We start from the raw sequence: 13,358 nt of genomic DNA, 5'->3' as shown, positions 1-13,358 counted from the left end.
CTGGGAATTATTTTCTATGGGCACACAATGTCAACATCCAACAGAATCACCATGTTGCACAACACACTCGCAATGTGGTTTGGAGATTGCATATATCCATGTGCTCCATGACATACTCCAACAACCTAACCCCTTTGTTCACTACTCTTTCTCTTGATAAATAAATTTGCACATGGATCTTAACAGACAAACAAATTGTCTTGAACTAATGCAACTGTCAATGTTCTTCTTCAATCAACACAAATTTAACCTATCAAACATAATGATAACTCTCCTATGAATTATGACACAACCTTCTTTGATTTTTCATACGATAATAGTTATATATAAAATCCACATTCTCGTGTCCTTCATCCTTGCAATCTCTATGAGGCTATAACCATGAATAATAGAGTATTTTGGCACTTCATGTTTCAATAGCATAGTAATGGGTGGAGGAGAACCAGTGGTCAATATCTCTACTTGACTCAATATCCACATGGCCATTGGAGCAAATATGTAGTCTAGTAAACTCTCTCACTAGATAAACAACTCTTCTTTCTATGCATAGCACAATCTACAGTGTCTAGTAGGCACTCCAACAAGTCCACATTGTAGCCAATGATTGTGGATGCAAACAAAATGCCTTCTTATCTAATCTAAAACTTGAACCTAATCCTCAAACCCTTAGTTCTAGATTAATGCAATGGTCAATTTCTCTCCTACATGCATGGTGACACTACACATGAGTTACATACTTCAACAATCTCCATGTTTGTCATGGTTGTTGATCTTTAGACTTTTCATTGCTCATCCATGATAATGGGATTCAATGGAGCCCCTTTGGAGTTTAGGACTTGGTTATTTTCCTCTAGTGTATTGTTTTATTTTTTTTGTATCATTGTGCATTGTAATCTTGGTGTTGAAATCTTCTCAAAAAACGTCAAATGTTTTCTCCAACACAATCAATTTTTGCAAAACAAATTGACACTACCTACCTTTCTCCACCATCGCCTCAACAATGAACATTTTATTCATCCAATACAACTCATACAAGTTAAATATCTTTATTTCATGAGCTATCAAGTACCTAGCGTCATAAATATAACCTTTGAACTCTTCTTCCTAATATTCTTTGGACAAATTTTCCTTCTTTTGTGGATAGCTTTCCCCATGATTTCCGTCTCTTTTTTTCTAAGAAGTGACTATGAAAGTCCTGAATTTCCCTCACAGATTTTTTTGGGTTCTTCTTGTGCATTGAGGTGTTTGAATGAGTAGAGGATGCTTGCCAGTAGTTTGTGGTGCCTTTAGCAAGCCCTCATTTTTTACATTAAGGTGTTGAAACGTTTCCTCTATGTTTCATGGTTTTAGGTTTTAGGAGGGACTTTCAAATTGGGGTTAGGGTTTCCCAAATATCATTATATTTATTAAATTCCATCATCAAATAGGTAAGAACAAATTCAATTTTAAACGTTTAAAAAAACAAGGTTTGTTGGCCAAAAGGAGTAACACACTCTTGTGTTTGACTATTTTGACCCTCAAGCATGGGAAAGGGTTGGAGTGCACCACCTAACATCTAAGAGAGGTCCACACATGTGAGGAAGTTAGTTGGGAGTCAGTTATTTACGCTTGTATTGAGCACACCATTTCATGATGGCACATGGTTTTGTAATGATGGCTTAGGATGACTCTCTTCCTATAATAGGATGGCACTCCTCTCATTTGCGCATAGTTGGAAATGGAATAAAACTATCATTTTCTCACTATTGGTATGAAATTTTTTCCTTTCTCTTAAGCATTTAGTACCAAGTTAGAAATAGAAAGGATTTTGGGCATGCACATTACATTCAAGGAAGGAGCTAATGCAACATCAACAAATGCAAGTAAGATATGGAGTGTTCCTATGTTGTTTCATTGTGAAAATCTTTAAGCTAAATTTTGATTATTGGGGTTGACTATTTCAAATAATTCTTTACTTCACATTTGAGCTTAGAAATTTTAATTTTTTTTTAGTTGTGTTACTTACGCTAGATCTAATACTAGTCTGGCTTCTCTTTGATTTCTATACAATCCAACTTCCTAGAGTGATGTTTTCCAAGCATTCACCGGGGAATGTGTAGAAACTTCATAAATACAAGGAAAAAGGACTTTTGCTTGAGGGTCAAGATAAGACTCCATGCCCAGTGGAGGCATTTAGGGTCTTTTCTTTTCTTTTCCAATCGTCTCTTTGAGTTTTTCCTCTAACTTATGTTTACTTGCAACCTAGGACTTGTGTATCTTTACCTTTAGAACTAAGTTTCATTTTTCCTATTTCAATGAGCTAATTTCTTCATCTTTTGTTACAAATAGATTTTGTTCTGCAGGTCGACCATAAGAGATGGCATAATCTCTAGATTGATTTGTTGTTTGTATGATATTATCTACAGGTCGTCCATTTAAAAGGGGCCGATTCCAAATTGGCTTACCTTCTTTTTCTTTGATATAAGGATTTATTGTGTTTGCACAATTTTTTGAACTTAGATCCCGTCATGCTAATAGTTTTTATCAAGGTTTATCATTTGAATTTAGAATAAATGAAGTTTTGATTTGGTTTCCTTGCACATAGCTTTTCATCTAACCCTAAGCATAAATAAACTAAATCACTTCATTTTTCAAACATCTAGTGAGTTTTCATGCTTGGAAATGAATGGCCAACATTTCCACTTGCTCTATAATCTGAGGTTTTATGCTAACATTGCACCATTGACAAGTAGAAAATAAATTTGTAAGGAGACAACGATCTAACCTTTCAAATGTATCCATACACCTCGGAGTTCTCGAAGGTTGTAACTTTATCTTCATATGCAGATGACATGTTTTCTACTCCAAATTGCAGCGAAAGCCTCCAAATCCAAATCAGGAGAAGAATATCTCAATTAAAGCTCGAAAAAGAGCGAATCCAAATTTGATATAATAAATACACGTGAAAAAGCTAGTCAAATCGATAAGACAACGAAGAATTGAATATCATAGAAGGGTACAAAATCTGTTGCAAAATCATAAATATTATGAGCAAAGTTAGAGAAAACAGAGTCCCAAACCTGGCAAGGGAGAATAGCGGCGGGAAATAAATTTTGATAGGTCCATTTATATTTTAGAGTAGCCGCCAAATTATATTTTAACAGGTAGTAAAATCTTATAAATCAATTGCTATGGTCACTTAGGTTTTCATTAAGTTTATTTTTATTTGAGCAAAAGGAGGTCATCTCAGATAGAAGTTATACCTAGTGATGTCGAAGATAAGTAATAATGTTAGTATAATTAGGGCATCAATAAAAACTATATGACACCTCTCTAATATATGTAAGTATGTTTATATAAGGAGGGAAAATGGATATGAGTCTTACACATAAGGGAAATATCTGTCAATCTTTATGGAGGTGAAAATATGCTTAAATCTGTAAATAATGTTATCAATAAACTTAAATAGTTATAGGTAGCCCATTATTTTTTAGGAAGTTCACTTAGAGCTTAAAAATATCCTATTAGAAGCTAGCCATAGCTTAGAAGGCATTCACATGTGTTGTTAAGAAAGACAAGTGATAAATTTTGACTAAAGGAAATAAGGGGTACAATAAGATCAATGTATAGCATCTACTCAAATCACAAAGTATATACCCAAACCATCAAGATGACACACTTCTGTGAGAAAAATTATGAAATGCCATAGAACAACTCAGATTAAAACTTATAGCCAAAGCATTAAGAGTTAGAACAGAGTGTTTAAGTGAACACAATAAAAATAGTACACATTGGACATAATATCATATACACATGGATCATACATATCTAGCTAAATGTGGTAGCTAAAGGAATCTCTTCCTACACCTAGTGTCCTAGATGACTAAGGCAAGGTGTGATCAAACCAATGATACATACATTAGTTACATATACATTTGTATATGTTAGATGGAAAATGATCAATGTGATAGGAATCATAGGGGTTGAGATGATAATCTATTAATTTTAGTTAACAATGGTATGTTGTATGCTTAGCACAATTACTTCAATGTTCCTTAAGTAGCCCAATAGAAATTTCAATTTAGATTTCCAGTAGCAATCACATTAACCATTAATCACATTGATAGTAAAAGTAGATAGAACATAAAACAATATGTAGAAGACAAGCCAAGACAAGAGGACACCAGATTTGGCGAATGTCAGGGAAAAACCCCAATGTTGAGAAAACCCTTTGATCAATTCTTCTCATTATTATATGAAAATTCCAACAGAGAGAGAGAGAGAGTACAAAAGTCAAATTGACTTGCCAAATTCAAAGTTAGAACAGTCCTGTCAATTTATGCAGTCAAACTTTAGCCATAACCAGAAAGTCAACGTTGGTCAAATCAACAATCAATCATCCTCAGTCAAAACTCGACCTAATCAGGAGGTCAAATTCAACCTAAAATAACTCGGTCAAACTCGGTGAAAGGAGAGAGAAAAATTGTTATAATTTTCTACGGTCAAAATGAAGTCAACCATGAAGTCAGCATTGGTCAAACTGCCCATATTCTCTCAATTTTTGTGCCCAAAAATGTGGCCTAAAGAGACATAAAAGATCCTCCAAAAATTGAAATCAAAGATGGTCAATAACTCCCTGGTCAACGCTAGTCAAACTTGGTCTGCTGTTTGAAATTTTGGTCATGCAATTCAGCGCAGAAAATTCGTCCTTCTTCCACACGTGTGAGAGAGACAAGTTGCCTAATAGTTGCATGAACTAATGAGAGAAGGAGAGAGAAGAAGTGTGAATAATGATGATGCAAAATGAGGTGTGAGGTCACTTGTATTTATACAATTCACTGTAGGTGAAGAGACACATCCATTGGGCTTCTTGAGCCTACATGTTGATGTAACTGACCTAAACAATTTGTACATGTGTTCAAAAATCACACTTCTGCTTGTCTAAATGAGATGATATTTATATCAATTTTGGTCCTCTCAAAAAGAGGAATTTAATGCAATCATCATCTCCATCAAATGATCTATCCCACGGTGGAATTTGGCCCTAGTTGACAATTTTAACACAATCAAAATTTTAAAATATCCTCTAAAAGCCCAAATAGAAAATGGAGTAACAGATCCCATGACATCCAACTTGTGATCTATGGTGGGAAATCCTCAAAGTATCTCTGAAGAAATATGTCTCATTGAGGCTGAGGTCAAGAAGAGGTATGATGCCTCACTAATTTGGTAGTTGAAGAAGTTTGAATCTTGGTTTGTCAATTTGGCCCTAAGTAGGCAAGGAAACATGGAAGGAGGTGACCCCCTTGGAAGAGTTTTATAGGGGAAGGCCACATAAGGCCTTATATAAAGATCTAAATCAAAGGACCTCCCTCATAAAAAGCTCTAAACATGTATTTAACGAATGTAGATAACGACCCATCCAGATGTTGATAAACGCAATAGAACATCCCTTGAATCTCATAATAAATGGGGCATATATAGGTGAGGTGATCCTTTAATTCTATCTCGCGTATATATAAAATCTAGCAGATGTTATTAATAAGATCGAGGAAGGTCATTATGATTAGTTTCAACTTGACACGAATGTAAACCCACTTTGACGCACCAAGGGCGATCTGAAGGGTAGCATCTAGTGCTCTTGTGCATATGTGGTTAAGAAAAAAAGTCCCCTTTCATTTGCATGAATTGTTCCTAGTACAAATCCATGTTAGATTCGAGGCCCTAAAAATATGAAGTCTAATTACATTGAATGTATTGTCTATAAATAACATCTCTAACAACCTGACACAAACATAGAATGATGTCATTTACATTGGAGGTTAAGGGGATAGGGAATTTAGATGTTATGGGTTATGGGCTTGTGGTTTGTGATAATTGGACTCCTAATCCCCTTATCACCACTATTGGGGGTTCCCCTATCAATTTCTCTTGCTACCTTCCCTCTAGGTACCCTAGACCCTATTAAATTAAGTCTTAAGCCCCCTTCTCATTCTCTAATGCTGGGATTATAGATCTTAGTAAACCACGCTTTTACCTCCGATTTCTACCATCCATGCTACCCTTGTGTCCCCTTGCCTCATTCAATACACCATAAAATACCCCCCCATAATCTTTTTGGTCATTCCATTCCACTTTTCCTAATGTTATGAACCCTCAAATTTGGTCCCAATGTCCCTACAACTATACCCTTGGGCCCCCTTGGCTAAGGCATTAAAGGCCCTCCCATATTAATGTGTTTGAGTAAGCAAGATGGAGAATCTTCACTTGTTAGTGTCCAACAAGCAGATAAAAAACCAAAAACTCAACTTACTCAGTTTCCAATTCCTCAACAACCTAAGTAGGTAAAATTACTAATCAATTACATATCTTAAGCTGCATTTCACAATTTATGTGCATCTTTAGACATTGTATGTGTGATAGGGAGTGAGTTTGTAGGAATGCACCAAAAACTTTGTTTAGATTGCATATCTCAACCTTTCTAGCAATTTCTTGAGCATAATAAAATTCCCATCAAATGATGGTTTTCCCATTTGGAAATTCACAGTAGCATCCTTATGTCTATTGTGTGTCCATCTAAATTTTGTGTACTTGTTTGGGTTGGTGAATTTTTGTGTGTAAATTTTATAGTAGAATGGGATTTGTGGGTTACAAGCATAGACCCATTTGCTTTTCCAAATCACGCAACTGATATTTAAATGCCAATGCCACATTCCCAATCTTCTTTTGTTTCAACGCAACACTAAAATCCATTTGTTGGCTTATTTATTGGATTTCTTCCAAGGAAGATATGCCTATGCATTGTGTTGGTGTTAGTGAGTAATTACAATGCTATTGTTCGAAGTTACTTGACAAGAAAATTTGTGCATATCCATGTGAGATGGTAACAAGCACCATTTTTCCCTTTTAAAGGATCCTTATTTATGTTTCATATCACTATAGCAGTGACAAGGACGCTGCCTTGTTTGTAACAAGCAGAATTTCTCACTGATGATACATTGACAAAGATTTTTTACCTCGCAAATGTCCTCTTGGAAGCATGGCATGTTATAGAAATTCTAGCAGGAAGGATCACAATGATCCTTGATGAGAAGGTTCTTCAATATATGGAAGAACCTTGGAAAGAGAATATTCTACTAGAAGTTTATGGATGCGGTCTGGATATTATGGAAGCAAGCATCAAAGAAGTTTACTAGTTTAGTTGCAGCATGAAGGAATAATTGAAGTATTTTATCATATTGAGAAAGGAGCCTCATCATAGACATTTTCTTCAAAGAAAGAGGCAATTCGTGAAAGAAGTTGACTAGATGAAAAAATGAAGCTAAGAGGTATGCACATATTTAGATAAGAGCTCTTCTTTAGAAAGTAGAAATCATGTATACAAAGATATGGTAGGAAGAGTGGGATGCAGAAATATATTTGGAATCATGTGCATGATATGTCTTGCTTAAATACTAGATGAAATAAGGAATCTTCATATGGGCATTCCATGTATAGAAGCATGACAGTTGTGCATAAAACATAGTGATATTGATCAACATCCAATATGGTCCCTTGAAAAATGAAAATCAGCCATGATAACTTCTGATGGAGATGCAAAGACCTTGATGGATATGATGTTGAAGCTTTCTGATTGATTCGTTTTAGGAACATATTGATTGATGTTTGCAAGTTGAAGAGCATGGAAAAGGGAACTCTGAGTATTATGAGAAAATAAACCAAGTAAAGGGATGTTGCTCTAAGAGGAAGCAAGTAGTAGTATTTGATATCATGACTAAAGGTTTTTATGATTTGGTAACTCTAATATTGATGGTTTTTTTGAGATGTGATTTGGTTACATGTTGTAGGAGTACATGCTCAAAAGATAACAATTGAGATAATATATCTGCAGTTGTTTGGATTAACTCGTAAAAAAGGAAAACTCAAGTCTTGGAAAATCATAAACCTTGGATGCTTGAGCTAATTCATAACCATATTTTGGAGAAACAAATGACTGAAATTATGTTATGATTGGATGGGTTTGTGGAGTAGTGTAAATTGGAGCAAAATTCTCTTACTCCTACCCATACAAATTCATGCTATGAAGCATAGTCCACAGTATATCTTCAAACCGATATGTTCAAATCCATGTATGATGTAACTGTCCAGCATAACAGAACTATCATTTCCAAGGACCAAAACAAGAAAAATTGTTGATTTATTAATTGACATAGCTTGCACAACTTAAATAACAGGTTGTCTCTATTATTAAAATGATGTTTTTATTTATTTACAAGTGAATTACTAACCATGCTAGATAGTTCTAAGGCATGATAGGCACGCCAAGATGTGTTAAGTGCCAAGGTGTGGAGTGAATGCATGCTAGGGAGTGTGATGACCAAGTGTCAGGGAAACACAAGGGAGCACTCATTTCAAATGCATGGAAATGAAGTGTCAGTGAGTTCCAAAAGTGCTAAGGAGGAGTGAAAAGGTATGCTAGCCAGTGACAAGGAATCACAAGGGAGAACTAGGTCAAAATGCTTGGAAATGAATGAATAAGAGTGTGTACCAAGGAGTGTTAATGAATTCCAGGTGTCCCAAGGATGAAGTGTGTTAGGAGAAGTTAAGAATAGGACTTGCAGGAGGCAAGATTATGGTTGTGATAAGGTGTGTACAACGGGAGAATTTGGGTTGGGCATAATATTATTTTATCAATGACTTGGTTAGGTTCCCAAGTCACAGAAAAAGTAAGGCTATCTATGAGGGCATGCCAAGTTGGGAGTGCCAAGGTGTTCCATGGAATGTCAAGAAGTACTAACACATGCTATACAATTCCAAGGCATTTTAGGCATGCTAAGACATGCCAAGTGCTAAGGCATGCCAAGAAGTTCCAGGCACCAAGATGTGCGGCCAACACATGCTAGGGAGTGTTAGGGCCAAGCTCCAAGGAAACACAAGAAGCACTAGTTTGAAATGCATGGAAATGAATGAATAAGAGTGTGATAAAGAGTGTTAGTGAGTATGAGGTGTGCTAAGTGTCAGGGAGTGATAGGATGTGCTAGGGAGTGCCAAATCATTTCAAGGAATGCAGGGGATGCTAACACATGCTACATAATGCCGAGGGATTGTTAGGCATCCCAGATGTTATGGCATGTTAAGATGTAAACTTTGTTTCTTAGTTATTTTACGACCACGGTTGGATATGAGCCTTGTATTCATAACTTGTTAAGTTGTATGAGTTGATATTCAACACGAGTAGCCTAAGATGAGTTATAGGAAGTTCTTAGGTGAACAAGGCATAGTCTAGTTGTAGTAATTGTAACTTGGTCAAGCTATTGTTATAGTCAAGTTGTTGTTATAGTTGAGGTAGGATTTGGTTGGGTTCCCATGTTGCAAAAAATTTAAGGGTAGTTGTGAGGCATGATGGCTAAGGAGTGCCAGGCATGCTAAGGAATGAAAAGTTGTGCTAACACATGCTAGACAATGTGAATACATGCCAAGGAGTTTTGGGGAGTGTTAGGGCTAGGCACAACATTAATTTTTCAGTGACTTGGTTGGTTTCCCAAGTCACAAAAAAGGTAAGGAAATATATAAGGGAATGACAGCTAGGGAGTGCCAACATGTGCTAGGAAATGCCAAGAAGTGCTAACACATGCTAGACAATTCCAACGCATATTGTTGGGGCCTTTGTTTTGATTTTTTGTGGGAAGAAAAGACAAGAGTAGGTGGTAGGGACGATCGGTTGAGTTGTAGAGCTGACAGTCGAGGGGGGGGAACAGGAATGAGGAGTGGTCCAATAGTTGCAAAAATGTGGCGGGGGAGAACAAGAGCAGCCAAGCAAATAGAGAGCAAAGGCAACCAAAGGAAGAGTCAACCGAGAAGGAAATAAGTGGAACTGGCAGTCTATGTGTGTAGCAAAGGATAAAGGGTAGTAGAAAGGACAAGAAAGGGTTGGTGATTACTAGTTGTTGATGAGCCAAGCGAGAAGGGAGTCAATGCAACCTTCCTGAATTGCGGAAGGCGGGTACACCCTTGCTCTGTTGGTTGGGTTATTCTTGATGTTGATGATCAAGCTTCGAGCCTTCTGTACTTATTTATGTATTTCATTATATGAAGCGTAATGAAAGAGACAATTTGGAATTATCATGTATTGTTGAGTTCTATACTGGTTCTTTAAAATTTTAAAATATATGTCTATATGTTGTATGATTTCCTAGGGTAATGTGAGTAGAATAGCATGGGTGGATTACAGTAGGTGTTTGATTGTTATGAGTTAAGATCGGTCACAGGTTACAGTTCCATTCGTGCCTCATTCTAACCCCTCACACTTTAGTCATGGCACGCCTCGGGTGAGACTCCTTACCCTCTCTGGGTAAGGTGAAAATGTCAGCGTTGTTCTAGACTACAGCAGAGCCTTGTTGGCCCCTTGTTCCTAAACCCAGGCTCTCTTCCCCATTCCCATTTTCATGCCAACACATGCCAAGTCATGCCAAGTGCTAAGGCATACCAATATGTGTCAGGTGTTAGGGTGTGGCGCCAACACATGCTAGGGAGTGTTAGGGAGTTCTAGGAAACATAAGGGAACATTAGTTTCAATTGTATGGAAATGAATGAAGAAGAGTGTGTGATAGGGAGTGTTAGTGAGTTCCAAGTGTGCTAAGGAGGGAGTGACAAGGTATGCTAGGAAGTACTAAGGCATGCTATAGTGCTAGGTAAGCATGCCAAGATGTATCAAGTTACAAGGTGTGCCAATTTATGGTAAGGAGTGTTAGTGCGTGCTGCAGAAACACAAGGGATCACTAGGTCAAAATGCATGGAAATGAATGAATAAGAGTGTGTGAGAGGGAGTGCAACGAGTTCCAAGTGTGTTAAGGAGGGAGTGACATGGTATGATATACAGTGTTAAGGCATGCTAGAGTATGAGGGCAACATCCAACCAAGATGTGATAGGTGCCAGAGTGTGCCAAAGTGTGCTAGGAAGTGTTACATAGTGCCATGGAAACACAAGGGACCACTAGGTCAAAATAATGCATGAAAATGAATGAATAACATTTTATGACAGGAAGTGTCAGTGAGTTCCAGGTGTGCTGAGGGAGTGACAAGATATGCCAAGATGTGCCAGGGTAATGATATGCCAAGATGTGCCAAGTACTAGCATGTGCCAATGCATGCTAGGGAGTGTTAGGGAGTGCCACAGAAACACAAGGGAGTGTTAGTTTCAAATGCATGGAAATGAATGAATAAGAGTATGTGATAGGGAGTGTCAGTGAGTTCTAGGTGTGTTAAGGAGTGAGTGACAAGGTATGCTAGGTAGTGCTAAGGAATGCTAGAGTGCAAGGGCGACATGCCAAGATGTGCCAGGTGTTAGGGAGTGTTAGGGAGTGCCATCGAAACACAAGGGAGAAATAGCTCAAAATGCATGGAAATGAATGAATAAGAGTGTGTGATAGGGAGCGTTAGTGAGTTTCAAGTGTGTTAAGGAGGGACTGGCAAGGTTATATGCTAGGGAGTGCCAAGGCCAACTAGATTACTAAGGCATGTCAGGGAGTGCTAGGGAGTGCCAAAGCATACCAAGGAATGTAGAGGGTGCTAACACATGCCACGTAGTGCCAAGGGATTGTTATATGTTCCAGGTGCTATGGCATGTCAAGATGTAAACTATGTTGCTCACTTTTCTTATGGCCACGGTTGGACGTGAGCCTTGACATGGCAACTTGTAACTTGTTAATTTGGATAAGTTGAAATTATACTTGAGTAGCCTAAGATGAGTTATAGTCAGTTCTTAGTTGAACAAGGCATAGTCTAGTTGTAGTATCTGTAAATTGTTCAAGTTGTTGTAGTTGAGGCAATATTTAGTTGGGTTCCCAAGTCCCAAAAAAAATAAGGGTAGTTGTGAGGGAATTATAGCTAAGGAGTGCCAAGGCATGCCAAGGAATGAAACGCCATGCTAACACATGTCAAACATTGCCAAGGCATGTTGAGGAATGTTAGGGACTATTAGGGAATCAAAAGGGGGGACTAGGTCAAAATACATGGAAATGAACAAGTAAGTGTGTGTGCCAAACAGTGTCAATGAATTCCTGGTGTCTCAAGAACAAAGTGTGGTAGGCGAAGGTCAAAATAGGAATTGTAGGAGGCAAGCCTATGGTTAAAATTATAAGGGGTTTGTCAAACCAGTTTCAGACAAAGGGAGACTTTGGGTTGGGCAGAACACTGTTTTCCCAATGACTTGGTTGGGTTCCCAAGTCACAAAAATAGTAAAGCTATCTATGAGGGCATGACAATTAGGGAGTTCCAATGTGTGTCAGGGAATGTCAGGAAGTACTAAAACATGCTAGAAAACTCCAAGGCATGTTAGGCATGCTAAGATAAGCCAAATGCTAATGCATGCCAAGATGTGCATGTGCCGAGTGCTAGGGTGTGGCATGAATGCATGCTAGGGAGTGTTAAGGCCAAGTGCCAAGGAAACACAAGGGAACACTAGTTTTAAATGCATGGAAATGAAGTGTCAACGAGTTCTAGGTGTGCTAAGGAGGGAGTGACAAGGTATGTTATGTAGTTCCAAGGCATGCTAGAGTGCTAGGGAAGCATACCAAGATGTGCCAAGCGCCAAGGTGTGCCAATGTGTGCTAAGGAGTGTTAGGGAGTTCTAGGAAAACATAGGGGAGAACTAGGTCAAAATGCATGAAAATGAATGAATAAGAGTGTGTGACAAGGAGTGTCAATGAGTTCCAAGTGTGCTAAGGAGAGAGTGACATGGTGTGCTAGGTTGTGCTAAGTCATGCTAGATTGTTAGGGTGACATACAACCAAGATGTGCCAAGTGCCAGGGTGTGTCAACATGTGGTAGGAAGTGTTAGGGAGTGTCAGGGAAACACAAGGGAGCACTAGGTCAAATTAATGCATGCAAATGAACAAATAAGATTTTGTGACAGGAAGTTTCATTGAGATACGGGTGTGATAAGGGAGTAAAAATGTATGATAGGTAGTGCTAAGGCATGATAGAGGCTAGGGTAACATGCCAAGATGTGTCAGGTGCTAGGGTGTGCCAATGCATGCCACTATGGAGTGCCAAGGAAACAAAAGGTATCAATAGTTTTAAATACATGGAAATGAATGAATAAGAGTGTGTGACAATGAGTGTTAGTGAGTTCTAGGTGTGGTAAGGAGGGTGTGACAAGATATGTTAAGTAGTGCCAAGGAATGCTAGAGTGCTAGGGAAACATGCCAAGATGTGCTAGGTGCTAGGGTGTGTCAATGCGTGCCAACGAATGTTAGGGAGCGCCGTAGAAACACTAGGGAGAACTAGTTCAAAATGCATGTAAATGAAGAGATAAAAGTGTTTGATAGGGAGTGTCAACAAGTTCCAAGTGTTCTAAGGAGGGAGTGACAAGGTTATAT

This window comes from Pinus tabuliformis, chromosome 7 (genome assembly GCF_031772625.1).
Source record: "Pinus tabuliformis cultivar Carrire ecotype Pingquan chromosome 7, CPIR1, whole genome shotgun sequence".
In the NCBI taxonomy this organism is placed as follows: domain Eukaryota; kingdom Viridiplantae; phylum Streptophyta; class Pinopsida; order Pinales; family Pinaceae; genus Pinus; species Pinus tabuliformis.
This window is presented reverse-complemented; position numbering follows the sequence as displayed.